We start from the raw sequence: 16,754 nt of genomic DNA, 5'->3' as shown, positions 1-16,754 counted from the left end.
AAAAGCGGTAGCAGAGCTGTTCGACTGCAAGTAGATGTGAATGTCAGATCATAGATTGCAAAAAGCTGATGAGAAAGGGTGAGAATGCCCGACTATACACCATCAAATGCGGCAGCGGAGGTGTTCGTCTCTGAGTAGGTGTGAATGTCCGACCATAATTGCTGAAAAATGTTAGAAAAGGTAAGAATGCCCGAACATACATCATCAAAAGCGGGAGAGGTGGTGTTCGGCTGCAAGAAGGTGTGACTGTCCAGCCATAATTACTCACAAACGGGTAAGAAAAGGTAGTATTGCCAGACCATACATGATCAAAACAGCGAGCGGAGTTGGTTCAGGTGCAAGAAGGTGTGAATGTCCGACTAAAGTTTGTAAAAAGCTGGTAAGACAAGGTGCGAATTCCCGACAAAGTATGATCAAAAGAGGGAGCGGAGGTTTTTGGCTGCAAGAAGGTCTGAATGTCCAACCATAATTTGTGAAAACCGGGGAAGAAAAGGCTCGAAAGCCAGACTATACACCATCAAAAGCGGGAGCGGAGGTGTTCAGCTGCAATAAGGTGTGAATGTCTATCAATAATTACTGAAAAAGGGGTAAGAAAAGGTTCGAATGCCCGAATATATACCATCAAAAGCGGAAATGCAGGTGTTCGGCTGCAAGAAGGTGTGAACGTCCGACCAAAGTTTGTAAAAAGCAGTTAAGAAAAGGTTCGAATATCCAACCAAACATAATCAAAAGCGGGAGCAGAGCTTTTCGACTGCAAGTAGGTGTGAATGTCAGATCATAATTTGCAAAAAGCTGATGAGAAAGGATGAGAATGCCCGACTATACACTATCACATGCGGGAGCGGAGGTGTTCGGCTGTGAGTAGGTGTAAATCTCCGATCATAATTGCTGAAAAATGTGTTAAAAAAGGTAAGAATGCCGGACCATACATCATAAAAAGCGGGAGAGGTGGTGTTCGGCTGCAAGAAGGTGTGAATGTTCGACTAAAGTTTGTAAAAAGCGGGTAAGACAAGGTGCGAATGCCGGACAATGTATAATCAAAAGCGGGAGCGGAGATTTTTAGCTGCAAGAAGGTCTGAATGTCCATCAATAATTGCTAGAAAACGTGAAAGAAAATTTTCGAAAATCAAACCGCACATGATCATAAGTGGGAGCAAGAAGCAAGAAGGTGTGAATGTCAAGAAGCAAGAAGGTGTGAATGTCCACCCATAATTCCTGAAAAATGGGTAAAAAAAAAGTTTGAATAACCAACCATACATCATCAATAGCAGGAGTGGATGTGTTTGGCTACAAGAAGGTTTAAATGTCGGAGCATAGTTTGTAAAAAGTGGGTAAGAAAAGGTTCGAATGCCCGAACATACACCATCAAAAGAGGGAGCGGAGGTGTTCCGCTGTACGAAGGTGTGAATGTCCGACCATGGTTTGTAAAAAGCGGGTAAGAAAAGGCTTGAATGCCCAACTATACACCATCAAAAGGTGGAGCAGAGGGGTTCAGCTGCAAGAAAGTCTGAATGTCCATCAATAATTGCTTTAAAACATGAAAGAAAATTTTCGAATATCAAACCGCACATGATCAGAAGGTGTTCGACTAAAAGTAGGTGTGAATGTCAGATCATAATTTGTAAAAAGCTGGTAAGAAAAGGTAAGAATGCCCAACCATAAATGATCAAAAGCGGCAGCAAAGATGTTTGGCTGGTATTTATCAATGTCTAGATAGATTTCAACAAAAAACAACGTTGTACTTTGCAATAAAAGAAAGAGCAAATCTAAAGTTTCAGGAATCCGAATATAAGCTTGCTTTCATGAGTTCTGCACGATTTTGGATTTTGCTATAAAATGAATTCCTTCACTCAAACTAAGTTAAAACTGCTTTGTCCTTCCGTATTTATCAATGTCGAGATAGATTTAAACAAAAAAAACACGTTGTACTTTGCAATATAAGAAAGAGCAACATTGAAGGATCAGAAATACAAAGAATAAGCTTTTCATGAGTTCTGCATGTGTTGGGATTTTGTTTTAAAATGAATTCCTTCACTCAAACTATGTTAAAACTGCTTTTTCCTTCATATGTACCCATTTCTACATATATTTCAAGCATAAACTTCCTCATATTACCCTGAATGAGAAAGAACCACACTTGTGATTAAGCCATACGCCCCTTTTGAGGAGTTCTGCGTGATTCGGGATTTTATCTATAAAAGGAATTCCTTCACTCAAACTATGTTAAAACTGCTTTGTCCTTCATATTTATCAATGTCGAGATAGATTTAAACAAAAAAAACACGTTGTACTTTGCAATATAAGAAAGAGCAACATTGAAGGATCAGAAATACAAAGAATAAGCTTTTCATGAGTTCTGCATGTGTTGGGATTTTGTTTTAAAATGAATTCCTTCACTCAAACTATGTTAAAACTGCTTTTTCCTTCATATGTATCCATTTCTACATATATTTCAAGCATAAACTTCCTCATATTACCCTGAATGAGAAAGAACCACACTTGTGATTAAGCCATACACCCCTTTTGAGGAGTTCTGCATGATTCGGGATTTTATCTATAAAATTAATTCCTTCACTCAAACTATGTTAAAACTGCTTTTTCCTTCATATGTACCCATTTCTACATATATTTCAAGCATAAACTTCCTCATATTACCCTGAATGAGAAAGAACCACACTTGTGATTAAGCCATACGCCCCTTTTGAGGAGTTCTGCGTGATTCGGGATTTTATCTATAAAATGAATTCCTTCACTCACACTATGTTAAAACTGCTTTGTCCTTCATATGTATCCATTTCTACATATATTTCAAGCATAAACTTCCTCATATTACCCTGAATGAGAAAGAACCACACTTGTGATTAAGCCATACACCCCTTTTGAGGAGTTCTGCATGATTCGGGATTTTATCTATAAAATGAATTCCTTCACTCAAACTATGTTAAAACTGCTTTTTCCTTCATATGTACCCATTTCTACATATATTTCAAGCATAAACTTCCTCATATTACCCTGAATGAGAAAGAACCACACTTGTGATTAAGCCATACGCCCCTTTTGAGGAGTTCTGCGTGATTCGGGATTTTATCTATAAAATGAATTCCTTCACTCAAACTATGTTAAAACGGCTTTTACCTTCATATTTATCAATATCTAGATAGATTTAAATAAAAAAAAACAACGTTGTACTTTGCAGTAAAAGAAAGAGCAAATCTAAAGTTTTAGGAATCCGAGAATAAGCTTATTTTCATGAGTTCTGCACGATTTCGGATTTTACTATAAAATGAATTCCTTCACTCAAACTATGTTAAAACTGCTTTTAACTTCATATTTATCAATGTCTACATCGACTTCAACAAAAAACAACGTTGGAACGTTGCAGTAGAGGAAAGAGCAACACTGAAGGATCAGGAATCCGAGAATGAGCTTCTTTTCATACGTTCTGCGTGATTCGGGATTTTATCTATAAAATGAATTCCTTCACTCACACTATGTTAAAACTGCTTTGTCCTTCATATGTATCCATTTCTACATATATTTCAAGCATAAACTTCCTCATATTACCCTGAATGAGAAAGAACCACACTTGTGATTAAGCCATACACCCCTTTTGAGGAGTTCTGCATGATTCGGGATTTTATCTATAAAATGAATTCCTTCACTCAAACTATGTTAAAACGGCTTTTACCTTCATATTTATCAATATCTAGATAGATTTAAATAAAAAAAACAACGTTGTACTTTGCAGTAAAAGAAAGAGCAAATCTAAAGTTTTAGGAATCCGAGAATAAGCTTATTTTCATGAGTTCTGCACGATTTCGGATTTTACTATAAAATGAATTCCTTCACTCAAACTATGTTAAAACTGCTTTTAACTTCATATTTATCAATGTCTACATCGACTTCAACAAAAAACAACGTTGGAACGTTGCAGTAGAGGAAAGAGCAACACTGAAGGATCAGGAATCCGAGAATGAGCTTCTTTTCATACGTTCTGCGTGATTTGGGATTTTATGTATAAAAGGAATTCCTTCACTCAAACTAAGTTAAAACTGCTTTGTCCTTCATATTTATCAATGTCGAGATAGATTTAAACAAAAAAAACACGTTGTACTTTGCAATATAAGAAAGAGCAACATTGAAGGATCAGAAATACAAAGAATAAGCTTTTCATGAGTTCTGCATGTGTTGGGATTTTGTTTTAAAATGAATTCCTTCACTCAAACTATGTTAAAACTGCTTTTTCCTTCATATGTACCCATTTCTACATATATTTCAAGCATAAACTTCCTCATATTACCCTGAATGAGAAAGAACCACACTTGTGATTAAGCCATACACCCCTTTTGAGGAGTTCTGCATGATTCGGGATTTTATCTATAAAATGAATTCCTTCACTCAAACTATGTTAAAACTGCTTTTTCCTTCATATATACCCATTTCTACATATATTTCAAGCATAAACTTCCTCATATTACCCTGAATGAGAAAGAACCACACTTGTGATTAAGCCATACGCCCCTTTTGAGGAGTTCTGCGTGATTCGGGATTTTATCTATAAAATGAATTCCTTCACTCACACTATGTTAAAACTGCTTTGTCCTTCATATGTATCCATTTCTACATATATTTCAAGCATAAACTTCCTCATATTACCCTGAATGAGAAAGAACCACACTTGTGATTAAGCCATACACCCCTTTTGAGGAGTTCTGCATGATTCGGGATTTTATCTATAAAATGAATTCCTTCACTCAAACTATGTTAAAACGGCTTTTACCTTCATATTTATCAATATCTAGATAGATTTAAATAAAAAAAAACAACGTTGTACTTTGCAGTAAAAGAAAGAGCAAATCTAAAGTTTTAGGAATCCGAGAATAAGCTTATTTTCATGAGTTCTGCACGATTTCGGATTTTACTATAAAATGAATTCCTTCACTCAAACTATGTTAAAACTGCTTTTAACTTCATATTTATCAATGTCTACATCGACTTCAACAAAAAACAACGTTGGAACGTTGCAGTAGAGGAAAGAGCAACACTGAAGGATCAGGAATCCGAGAATGAGCTTCTTTTCATACGTTCTGCGTGATTTGGGATTTTATGTATAAAATGAATTCCTTCACTCAAACTAAGTTAAAACTGCTTTGTCCTTCATATTTATCAATGTCGAGATAGATTTAAACAAAAAAAACACGTTGTACTTTGCAATATAAGAAAGAGCAACATTGAAGGATCAGAAATACAAAGAATAAGCTTTTCATGAGTTCTGCATGTGTTGGGATTTTGTTTTAAAATGAATTCCTTCACTCAAACTATGTTAAAACTGCTTTTTCCTTCATATGTACCCATTTCTACATATATTTCAAGCATAAACTTCCTCATATTACCCTGAATGAGAAAGAACCACACTTGTGATTAAGCCATACACCCCTTTTGAGGAGTTCTGCATGATTCGGGATTTTTTCTATAAAATGAATTCCTTCACTCAAACTATGTTAAAACTGCTTTTTCCTTCATATGTACCCATTTCTACATATATTTCAAGCATAAACTTCCTCATATTACCCTGAATGAGAAAGAACCACACTTGTGATTAAGCCATACGCCCCTTTTGAGGAGTTCTGCGTGATTCGGGATTTTATCTATAAAATGAATTCCTTCACTCACACTATGTTAAAACTGCTTTGTCCTTCATATGTATCCATTTCTACATATATTTCAAGCATAGACTTCCTCATATTACCCTGAATGAGAAAGAACCACACTTGTGATTAAGCCATACGCCCCTTTTGAGGAGTTCTGCGTGATTTGGGATTTTATGTATAAAATTAATTCCTTCACTCAAACTAAGTTAAAACTGCTTTGTCCTTCATATTTATCAATGTCTAGATCGACTTCAACAAAGGAAAACCTTGTATTTTGCAGTAGAAGAAAGAGCAACACTGAAGGATCAGGAATCCGAGAATAAGCTTATTTTCATACGTTCTGCATGATTTGGGATTTTGCTATAAAATTAATTCCTTCACTCAAACTATGTTAAAACTGCTTTGTCCTTCATATTTATCATATATTTATCGACATCAACAAAGAACAACATTGGATTTTTCAGTAGAAGAAAGAGCAACACTGAAGGATCAGGAATCCGAGAATAAGCTTCTTTTCATACGTTCTGCATGATTTGGGATTTTATGTATAAAATTAATTCCTTCACTCAAACCAAGTGAAAACTGCTTTGTCCTTCATATTTATCAATGTCTAGATCGACTTCAACAAAGAACAACATTGGATTTTGCAGTAGAAGAAAGAGCAACACTGAAGGATCCCGCTTTTGATTATGTTTGGTTGGATATTCGAACCTTTTCTTAACTGCTTTTTACAAACTTTGGTCGGACGTTCACACCTTCTTGCAGCCGAACACCTCCGCTTCCGCTTTTGATAGTATATATTTGGGCATTCGAACCTTTTCTTACCCGCTATTTACAAACTATGGTCGGACATTCAAACGTTCTTGTAGCCGAACACATCCACTCCTGCTTATGATGATGTATGGTTGGGCCTTCGCACCTTTTTTTTACCCATTTTTTAAGGAATTATGGGTGGATATTCACACCTTCTTAGAGCTGAATACCTCATCTCCAACTTATGATCATGTGCGGTTTGATTTTCGAAAATTTTCTTTCATGTTTTCCAGCAATTATTGATGGACATTCAGACATTATTTCAGCTGAACACCTCCGCTCCCGCATTTGATCATACATTGTTGGGCATTCGCACCTTGTCTTACCAGTTTTTACAAACTTTAGTCGAACATTCACACCTTCTTGCAGCTGAACACCTCCGCTTTTGATGGTGTATAGTCAGGCGTTCGAGCCTTTTCTTACCCGCTTTTTACAAACTATGGTCAGACATTCACAACTTGCAGCTGAACAACCTCCGCTCCCTGTTTTGATCATGTATGGTCTGGCAATACTACCTTTTCTTACCCGTTTGTGAGTAATTATGGCTGGACATTCACACCTACTTGAAGTCGAACAGCTCTGCTCCCGCTTTTGATTATGTTTGGTTGGATATTCGAACCTTTTCTTAACTGCTTTTTACAAACCATTGTCGGACTTTCACACCTTCTCTTAGCTGAACAACTCCGCTCCCTCTTTTGATTGTGTACAGTCGGGTATTTTAACCTTTTCTTACCCGCTTTTTACCAACTATGGTCGGACATTCACACCTTCTTGCAGTGGAACACCTCCGCTCCCTCTTATGATCATGTGCGGTTTGATATTCGAAAATTTTCTTTCATGTTTTAAAGCAATTATTGATGGACATTCTGACCTTCTTGCAGCTGAACCCCTCTGCTCCCGCTTTTGATGGTGTATAGTCGGGCTTTCGAGCCTTTTCTTCCCGGGTTTTTACAAATTATGGTTGGACATTCAGACCTTCTTGCAGCCGAAAACCTCCGCTCCCTCTTTTGATCAGACATTGTCGGGCATTCGCACCTTTTCTTACCCGCTTTTTACAAACCAGGGTCGGACTTTCACACCTTTTAGTAGCCGAACAACTCTGCTCCCTCTATTGATTGTGTACAGTCGGGTATTTTCACCTTTTCTTACCCGCTTTTTACCAACTATGGTCGGACATTCACACCTTCTTACAGCGGAACACCTCCGCTCCCTCCTTTGATGGTGTATGTTCAGGCATTCGAACCTTTTCTTACCCGCTTTTTACAAACTATGGTCAGACATTCAAACCTTCTTGTAGCCGAACACATCCACTCCTGCTTTTGAAGATGTATGGTTGGGCATTCGAACCTACTTGTTGCCCGCTTTTCATTAATTATGGGTGGACATTCACACCTTGTCGCAGCCAAACACCTCCGCTCCCTGTTTTGATCATGTATGGTTGGACATTCGCACCTTTTCTCACCCGCTTTTTACTATGGTCGGCCATTCACAGCTTCCTCTCCACCATACTTGTATGGTGGGATAATCACACCCACTTGCATCCGAAGACCTCCGCCCCCACTTTTGTTGATATTTAGTCGGTCATTCGCACCTTACCCGCTTTTGGCAAACTATGGCCTTCTTGCAGCCAAACACCTCTGATCTCGCTTTTGATGATGTAAGGTTGGGCATTCAGACCTTGCTTCATCTGCTTTTCACCAAATATAGTTGGACATTCACACCTTCTTGCAGCCGAACACTTCCGCTCCCCCTTTTAGTGTTCTATGGGGTATTCACACCTTTTTTTTCACCGCATTTTATAGATTATGGTTGGAAATTCTCAACCACTCTCATCCGAAGACCTCTCCTCCCGCTTTTGTTAATATATAGTCGGGCATTCGAACCTTTTCCTACCCGCTTTTTACAAATTATGGTCGAACATTCACACCTACTTGCAGCCGAATACTTCCGCTCCACCTTTTAGTGATATATGGTTGGAATTTGCACCTTTTCTTAACCTCTTTTTATACTGATTGCTGAAGATTAAGTTGTTCTTTCTCAAACTACAATTTTTTTTAATTGTTGAAACTTGATTTGAAGTGGATAAATAAGGAGGACAAACAGTTTTAAGTCAGGCTGATAGAAGGAATTAATTTTATAGCAAAATCTGTATTTCGTCATATGTCGAGAGATGCTTATTGCTGAAGAAGTTCTAAAATAGAGCTTATTTTCGCATTCCTGGTTCTTTCTCATAATACAAAGTTTGTTGTTTATTGTTGAAACTTCATCAGAAGTGAAGAAATAAGGACAAACCGTTTTAAGTCAGTTTGATAGAAGGATTTCATTTTATAGCAAAATCTGTATTCCTTCATATCTCCTTGAGATAAGCTTTTTGCTGAAAATTAGGTCTGGTTCTTTTTCATACTACAAACTACACTGTTGTTTACTGTTGAAACTAGATTAGAAGTAGATAAATATGAAGGACAAAGCAGTTTGAACTTGGTTTGAGAGAAGGAATTAATTTTATTGCAAAATCCGAATTCATGCATAACTCGTCAAATAGATAATGATGTGTCGTTCGTGAGCGATTCGTTCGATATGAACTAATTTTTTATATGACTCGGGAGTAACGAGTTGTCTCAGTGAGTGATTCGTTCATTTTCATGCAGTACCCTTCCTCACCACATGGCAGGAGGCAGCTTCATAAGCTCAGTCAGCAGGACAGGAAACAGTATTGATTCGTTCACGACTCAACTCCTCGGGTGACGGGTCCTCGCACAGGAAACAGTATTGATTCGTTCATGACTCAACTCCTCGGCTGACGGGTCCTCGCACAGGAAACAGTATTGTGCACAATGTCTCTTCCATCCTCAAAATGGTTAGGCAGATTTATCCATCAGTTCTAGTCATAGCTTCTGGCCACAAATATGTTTGAACACCTTCAGAATGACTCGAAATCCTAATTTACAGCTCATACAATACAAAATCCTTCATAGAACACACTATACAGGACAAAGGTTGTTCAGGATGGGTCTAACACACTCAAACATCTGCTCACATTGCACAGATAACACACCTGATGATTATGCACACGCTTTGTGGTTTTGTGCGCCTGTCCAGAAGTTCTGGCTTGAAGTCTGTGAGGACGTATCAACATGGCTAAAGTGTAGCATCCCTGCATGAGCCACACTGTGCATACTGGGTGACTTTGACAACATCAACATGGAAATTAACTCAGCACACATGGTTCTCACAGTGTTATGTATCGCAAAGAAAACTATTCTCATGAACTGGAAAGCGAAGAACAATCTGTGTATTATCCAGTTTAGAAATTTTCTTTTAGATTATATTAGCATGGAAACAATGTCTGTCTCCTCAAAACATCAATTGGCTAAATTTCATTCTCTCTGGTCCCCTCTGATTAGCTTTATCACATAGTGGTGGTGGTGGGTTGCTGTCCCGTCGCTCTGGGCGGTTGGGTGTGTGCCTGGGGGGGGGGCTGTGTGGCTTCGGGCGCCTGGTGGTCTCTCGTGTCGTGGGGACCGGGTTGGTCATTGCTGGGGGGGACTGTGTGGCGGGCTTGGAGGGCAGTTTTGGGGGCTTGCGGGTGGGGCTGTCTTGCGGTGTGGGGCGGGGTCCCTTAGGGGCCTTGGGGTGGTGGCTGCTGGCTCTATGCCGGGTAGCCGGGCCGCTCTGGCGTGGGTGGTGGTGCTGGGCTTGGGCCCTGGTGGCTGGGCGCTGCCTTGCGCCCGGGGGGGGGGGGGGTCCTGCCTGTGCCTGGGGGGGCTGGGTTGCCCTGGACGCGCCACAGTATGGGTGGGTTGGTGCAGGTCCTGCTTGTTGCTCTGGGACCTCCAAGGTTTCCGCAGATGGTTGTTTTATTTTCAGGGTGTTTGGGCGTGCGGTGGGGGGGTGGTGCTTTTCCCCTGTTGGGGGGGGGGGGGGGGGCCTTGGGGGTCCTCGGTGATGGTGGGTCTCAGGCCCGGGCTGCTGCGACTAGTGTGACTGGGTGGTTTGTTTGTTTGTTTTTTGTTGTTGTTTGTTTGTTTTTTGTAGAGGTCCTCCGGGGTGGGGTTGGGTTGAGTGGGGTGGGGTGGGGCGGGATGGGTACCTTCTGGGGGTACAGTAGCTCCCGGAATATGGTCGCTGCAGGCCGGGAGCCTGGTGGACATAAGGCCCTCCTGCCCTGTGTTGGCTCACAGGTAGCGGGGATGCCTATTGCAGCCAGTCCCTGGCTGCCCTCTCTGGGGGAGAGTAGCTCCCCCGGTTTATATCCCAATACCCCTCTCCCTTCTGGCTCCTGTACACAGCACACACTCACACATGAAGGGTTTTGGGGGCGTGGGTGTAGTGGATGGGGCCACGTAGGTGGTCCCCTTTGGTTGCACTCTGCAGTTCCCCGCCCCTGTTTTAATTACACCTTAGACATTACTACTTATCAAACACACTCACACACACACATTAGGTCTTGGGGGGTGGTTACACTGAGTGGCATCTGGTGGGCGGGGCTCTTTGGGTATGTAGCCTACCCAGAGGACCGCGCTCCCAGTTGTACAAGTTTGGCTGCCCCTCAATTTTGATTGCTCACTATTAGAAAATATTGAAGAGCCAGAAGGGTGAGGGGAGGGGTCTTCCTCGCACACCCCTGCTTCCTGGTTGCTGCTCGGGGCGGGAGGGGCCAGGAGGATTAATTAATTGTTCTGCTGGTTCGGGGTCTGTTGTGGCTGGGGGCTGCTGGCCCCCTGGTGTGCCCGCTGCACTACACCCCAGCAGAGTCGAGGGTGGGAGGACGTGTGGATGTATGGGACGTGAAAGTGTGTGTGGTAATGATTGGGCCTGGATCTGGGACTTGCTGTCACCTGGCCTGCCTGTGCTTCTCCTGATGGGGGGGCAGCGTTGCCTCTCCCCGCTGTTCGCGACTTCACCCACCTGTGGGCACGTCTTGACTCCCAGGGCACTTGGCCAGGGGTGCTGGGGCAGGCGCTGACCCACTGTGTGGCTGTCTGGGGCGCTTGGCTCTCCTGGGTATTGGGTGGGGCCTCTGTCGGAGGGGTTGGGGGCGCTCGGGCTCCTGGGGCCCGTGTCCAGTGCACGGCCCATGTCTGGGCGGCTGGGGCCTGGCGGGGTCGGTGGGCTTTTGCCCCTGGCTCCCGGAGGGCCTCTGCCCTATGCTTATGGGGGCTCTTTCCGGGGGCTTCCTCTGCAGTCTTCTGGGTGGATGCGTGGTTGCCCCTACGGTGGGCTTCCTGGGTTCTGTGCTCTGTGGGGGCTGCTGGTGGCCTGCGTCTTGTGGCCCTCTCTGCCTGCTTCTTATTGCTTGGGGGGGCTGACTGAGCTTATGAAGCTGCCTCCTGCCATGTGGTGAGGAAGAGTACTGCATGAAAATGAACGAATCACTCACTGAGACAACTCGTTACTCCCGAGTCATATAAAAAATTAGTTCATATCGAACGAATCGCTCACGAACGACACATCACTATCTATTTGACGAGTTATGCATGAATTCGGATTTTGCAATAAAATTAATTCCTTCTCTCAAACCAAGTTCAAACTGCTTTGTCCTTCATATTTATCTACTTCTAATCTAGTTTCAACAATAAACAACACTGTATTTTGTAGTATGAAAAAGAACCAGACCTAATTTTCAGCAATAACCTTCTCTCGAGGAGATATGAAGGAATACAGATTTTGCTATAAAATGAAATCCTTCTATCAAACTGACTTAAAACGGTTTGTCCTTATTTCTTCACTTCTGATGAAGTTTCAACAATAAACAACAAACTTTGTATTATGAGAAAGAACCAGACTCATTCTTCAGGAATCCGAAAATAAGCTCTATTTTACGAGTTATGCACGACTTCGGATTCTCCTATAAAACGAATTCCTTAGCTCAAACCAAGTTAAGACTGCTTTGTCCTTCATATTTATTCATGTCTAATCAAGTTTCAACGATAAACAACGTTGTACTTAGAATGAGAAAGAACTTCTTCAGCAATAAGTATCTCTCGACATATGACGAAATACAGATTTTGCTATAAAATTAATTCCTTCTATCAGCCTGACTTAAAACTGTTTGTCCTCCTTATTTATCCACTTCAAATCAAGTTTCAACAATTAAAAACATTTTGTAGTTTGAGAAAGAACAACTTAATCTTCAGCAATCAGTATAAAAAGAGGGTAAGAAAAGGTGCAAATGCCAACCATACATCATTAAAAGGTGGAGCGGAAGTATTCAGCTGCAAGTAGGTGTGAATGTTCGACCATAATTTGTAAAAAGCGGGTAAGAAAAGGTTCGAATGCCCGACTATATATTAACAAAAGCGGGAGGAGAGGTCTTCGGATGAGAGTGGGTGATAATTTCCAACCATAATCTATAAAATGCGGTGAAAAAAAAGGTGTGAATACCCCATAGAACACTAAAAGGTGGAGCGGAAGTGTTCGGCTGCAAGAAGGTGTGAATGTCCGACTATATTTGGTGAAAAGCAGGTGAAGCAAGGTCTGAATGCCTAACCTTACATCATCAAAAGCGAGATCAGAGGTGTTTGGCTGCAAGAAGGCCATAGTTTGCCAAAAGCGGGTAAGGTGCGAATGACTGACTAAATATCAACAAAAGTGGGGGCGGAGCTCTTGGGATGCAAGTGGGCGTGAATATCCCACCATACAAGTATGGTGGAGAGGAAGCTGTGAATGGCCGACCATAGTAAAAAGCGGGTGAAAAAAGGTGCGAATGTTAAAACATACATGATCAAAACAGGGAGCGGAGGTGTTTGGCTGCGACAAGGTGTGAATGTCCACCCATAATTAATGAAAAGCGGGCAACAAGTAGGTTCGAATGCCCAACCATACATCATCAAAAGCAGGAGTGGATGTGTTTGGCTACAAGAAGGGTGAATGTCTGACCATAGTTTGTAAAAAGCGGGTAAGAAAAGGTTTGAATGCCAGACTATACACCATCAACAGCTGGAGCGGAGGTGTTCAGCTGCAAGAAGGTCTGAATGTCCATCAATAATTGCTAGAAAACATGAAAGAGAATTTTCGAATATCAAACCGCACATGATCATAAGCGGGAGAGGAGGTGTTCAGCTTCCGGAAGTTGTGAATGTCCACCCATAATTACTTAAAAATGGGTAAGAAAAGGTGCGAATGCCCAACCATACATCATCAAAAGCAGGTGTGAATGTCAGATCATAATTTGCAAAAAGCTGATGAGAAAGGGTGAAAATGCCCGACTATACACTATCAAATGCAGGAGCGGAGGTGTTCGGCTGTGAGTAGATGTGAATCTCCAACCATAATTGCTGAAAAATGTGTTAGAAAAGGTAAGAATGCCGGACCATACATCATCAAAAGCGGGAGAGGTGGTGTTCGGCTGCAAGAAGGTGTGAATGTTCGACTAAAGTTTGTAAAAAGCAGTTGAGAAAAGGATCGAATATCTAACCAAACATAATCCAAAGCGGGAGCAGAGCTTTTCAACTGCAAGTAGGTGTGAATGTCCGACCATAATTGCTGAAAAATGTGTTAGAAAAGGTAAGAATGCCGGCAGCAAGAAGCTGTGAATGTCCAGCCATAATTACTCACAAACGGGTAAGAAAAGGTAGTATTGCCAGACTATACATGATCAAAACAGGGAGCGGAGGTGGTTCAGTTGCAAGAAGGTGTGAATGTCCGACTAAAGTTTGTAAAAAGCGGGTAAGACAAGGTTCGAATGCCCGACAATGTATGAGGTTTTCAGGAGGTTTTCGGCTGAAAGAAGGTCTGAATGTCTGAATTATGGGTGGTCTGAATGTCCAACCATAATCCCTGAAAAATGGGTAAAAAAAGGTGCGAATGCCAACATACATCATCAAAAGCAGGAGAGTATGTGTTCGGCTGCAAGAAGGTTTGAATGTTCGACTAAAGTTTGTAAAAAGCAGGTAAGACAAGGTGCGAATGCCGGACAATGTATAATCAAAAGCGGGAGCGGAGATTTTTAGCTGCAAGAAGGTCTGAATGTCCATCAATAATTGCTAGAAAACGTGAAAGAAAATTTTCGAAAATCAAACCGCACATGATCATAAGCGGGAGAGGAGGTGTTCAGCTGCAAGAAGGTGTGAATGTCCACCCATAATTCCTGAAAAATGGGTAAGAAAAGGTGCGAATGCCCAACCATACATCATCAAAAGCAGGAGTGGATGTGTTTGGCGACAAGAAGGTTGGAATGTCCGACCATAGTTTGTAAAAAGCGGGTAAGAAAAGGTTCGAATACCCGAACATACACCATCGGAAGAGAGAGCGGAGGTGTTCCGGTGTAAGACGGTGTGAATGTCCGACCATAGTTGGCAAAAAGCGGGTAAGAAAAGGTTAAAATACCCGACTGTACACAATCAATAGCGGTAGCGGAGTTTTTCGGCTACAAGAAGGTGTGAAAGTCCGACCATGGTTTGTAAAAAGCGGGTAAGAAAAGTTTCGAATATCCAACCAAACATAATCAAAAGCGGGAGCAGAGCTGTTCGACTGCAAGTAGATGTGAATGTCAGATCATAGATTGCAAAAAGCTGATGAGAAAGGGTGAGAATGCCCGACTATACACCATCAAATGCGGCAGCGGAGGTGTTCGTCTCTGAGTAGGTGTGAATGTCCGACCATAATTGCTGAAAAATGTTAGAAAAGGTAAGAATGCCTGAACATACATCATCAAAAGCGGGAGAGGTGGTGTTCGGCTGCAAGAAGGTGTGACTGTCCAGCCATAATTACTCACAAACGGGTAAGAAAAGGTAGTATTGCCAGACCATACATGATCAAAACAGCGAGCGGAGTTGGTTCAGGTGCAAGAAGGTGTGAATGTCCGACTAAAGTTTGTAAAAAGCTGGTAAGACAAGGTGCGAATTCCCGACAAAGTATGATCAAAAGAGGGAGCGGAGGTTTTTGGCTGCAAGAAGGTCTGAATGTCCAACCATAATTTGTGAAAACCGGGGAAGAAAAGGTGCGAATGCCCAACCATACATCATCAAAAGCAGGTGTGAATGTCAGATCATAATTTGCAAAAAGCTGATGAGAAAGGGTGAAAATGCCCGACTATACACTATCAAATGCAGGAGCGGAGGTGTTCGGCTGTGAGTAGATGTGAATCTCCAACCATAATTGCTGAAAAATGTGTTAAAAAAGGTAAGAATGCCGGACCATACATCATAAAAAGCGGGAGAGGTGGTGTTCGGCTGCAAGAAGGTGTGAATGTTCGACTAAAGTTTGTAAAAAGCGGGTAAGACAAGGTGCGAATGCCGGACAATGTATAATCAAAAGCGGGAGCGGAGATTTTTAGCTGCAAGAAGGTCTGAATGTCCATCAATAATTGCTAGAAAACGTGAAAGAAAATTTTCGAAAATCAAACCGCACATGATCATAAGTGGGAGAGGAGGTGATCAGCTGCAAGAAGGTGTGAATGTCCACCCATAATTCCTGGAAACTGGGTAAAAAAAAGGTTTGAATAACCAACCATACATCATCAATAGCAGGAGTGGATGTGTTTGGCTACAAGAAGGTTTGAATGTCGGAGCATAGTTTGTAAAAAGCGGGTAAGAAAAGGTTCGAATGCCCGAACATACACCATCAAAAGAGGGAGCGGAGGTGTTCCGCTGTACGAAGGTCTGAATGTCCGACCATAATTTGTAAAAAGCTGGTAAGAAAAGGTTAAAATACCCGACTGTACACAATCAATAGCGGGAGCGGATGTGTTCGGCTACAAGAAGGTGTGAATGTCCGACCATGGTTTGTAAAAAGCGGGTAAGAAAAGGCTTGAATGCCCAACTATACACCATCAAAAGATGGAGCAGAGGGGTTCAGCTGCAAGAAAGTCTGAATGTCCATCAATAATTGCTTTAAAACATGAAAGAAAATTTTCGAATATCAAACCGCACATGATCATAAGCGGGAGAGAAGGTGTTTGACTAAAAGTAGGTGTGAATGTCAGATGATAATTTGTAAAAAGCGGGTAAGAAAAGGTTTCGGATTTTGCTATAAAATGAATTCCTTCACTCAAATAAGTTAAAACTGCTTTGTCCTTCCGTATTTATCAATGTCGAGATAGATTTAAACAAAAAAAAAAACACGTTGTACTTTGCAATATAAGAAAGAGCAACATTGAAGGATCAGAAATCCAAGAATAAGCTTTTCATGAGTTCTGCATGTGTTGGGATTTTGTTTTAAAATGATTTCCTTCACTCAAACTATGTTAAAACTGCTTTTTCCTTCATATGTACCCATTTCTACATATATTTCAAGCATAAACTTCCTCATATTACCCTGAATGAGAAAGAACCACACGTGATTAAGCCA

The sequence above is a fragment of the Leuresthes tenuis genome, unplaced genomic scaffold (genome assembly GCF_036924035.1).
Source record: "Leuresthes tenuis unplaced genomic scaffold, fLeuTen1.0.hap1 SCAF_3, whole genome shotgun sequence".
NCBI lineage: Eukaryota > Metazoa > Chordata > Actinopteri > Atheriniformes > Atherinopsidae > Leuresthes > Leuresthes tenuis.
The sequence above is the reverse complement of the archived record's forward strand: the minus strand, read 5'-3'. Positions refer to the sequence as shown.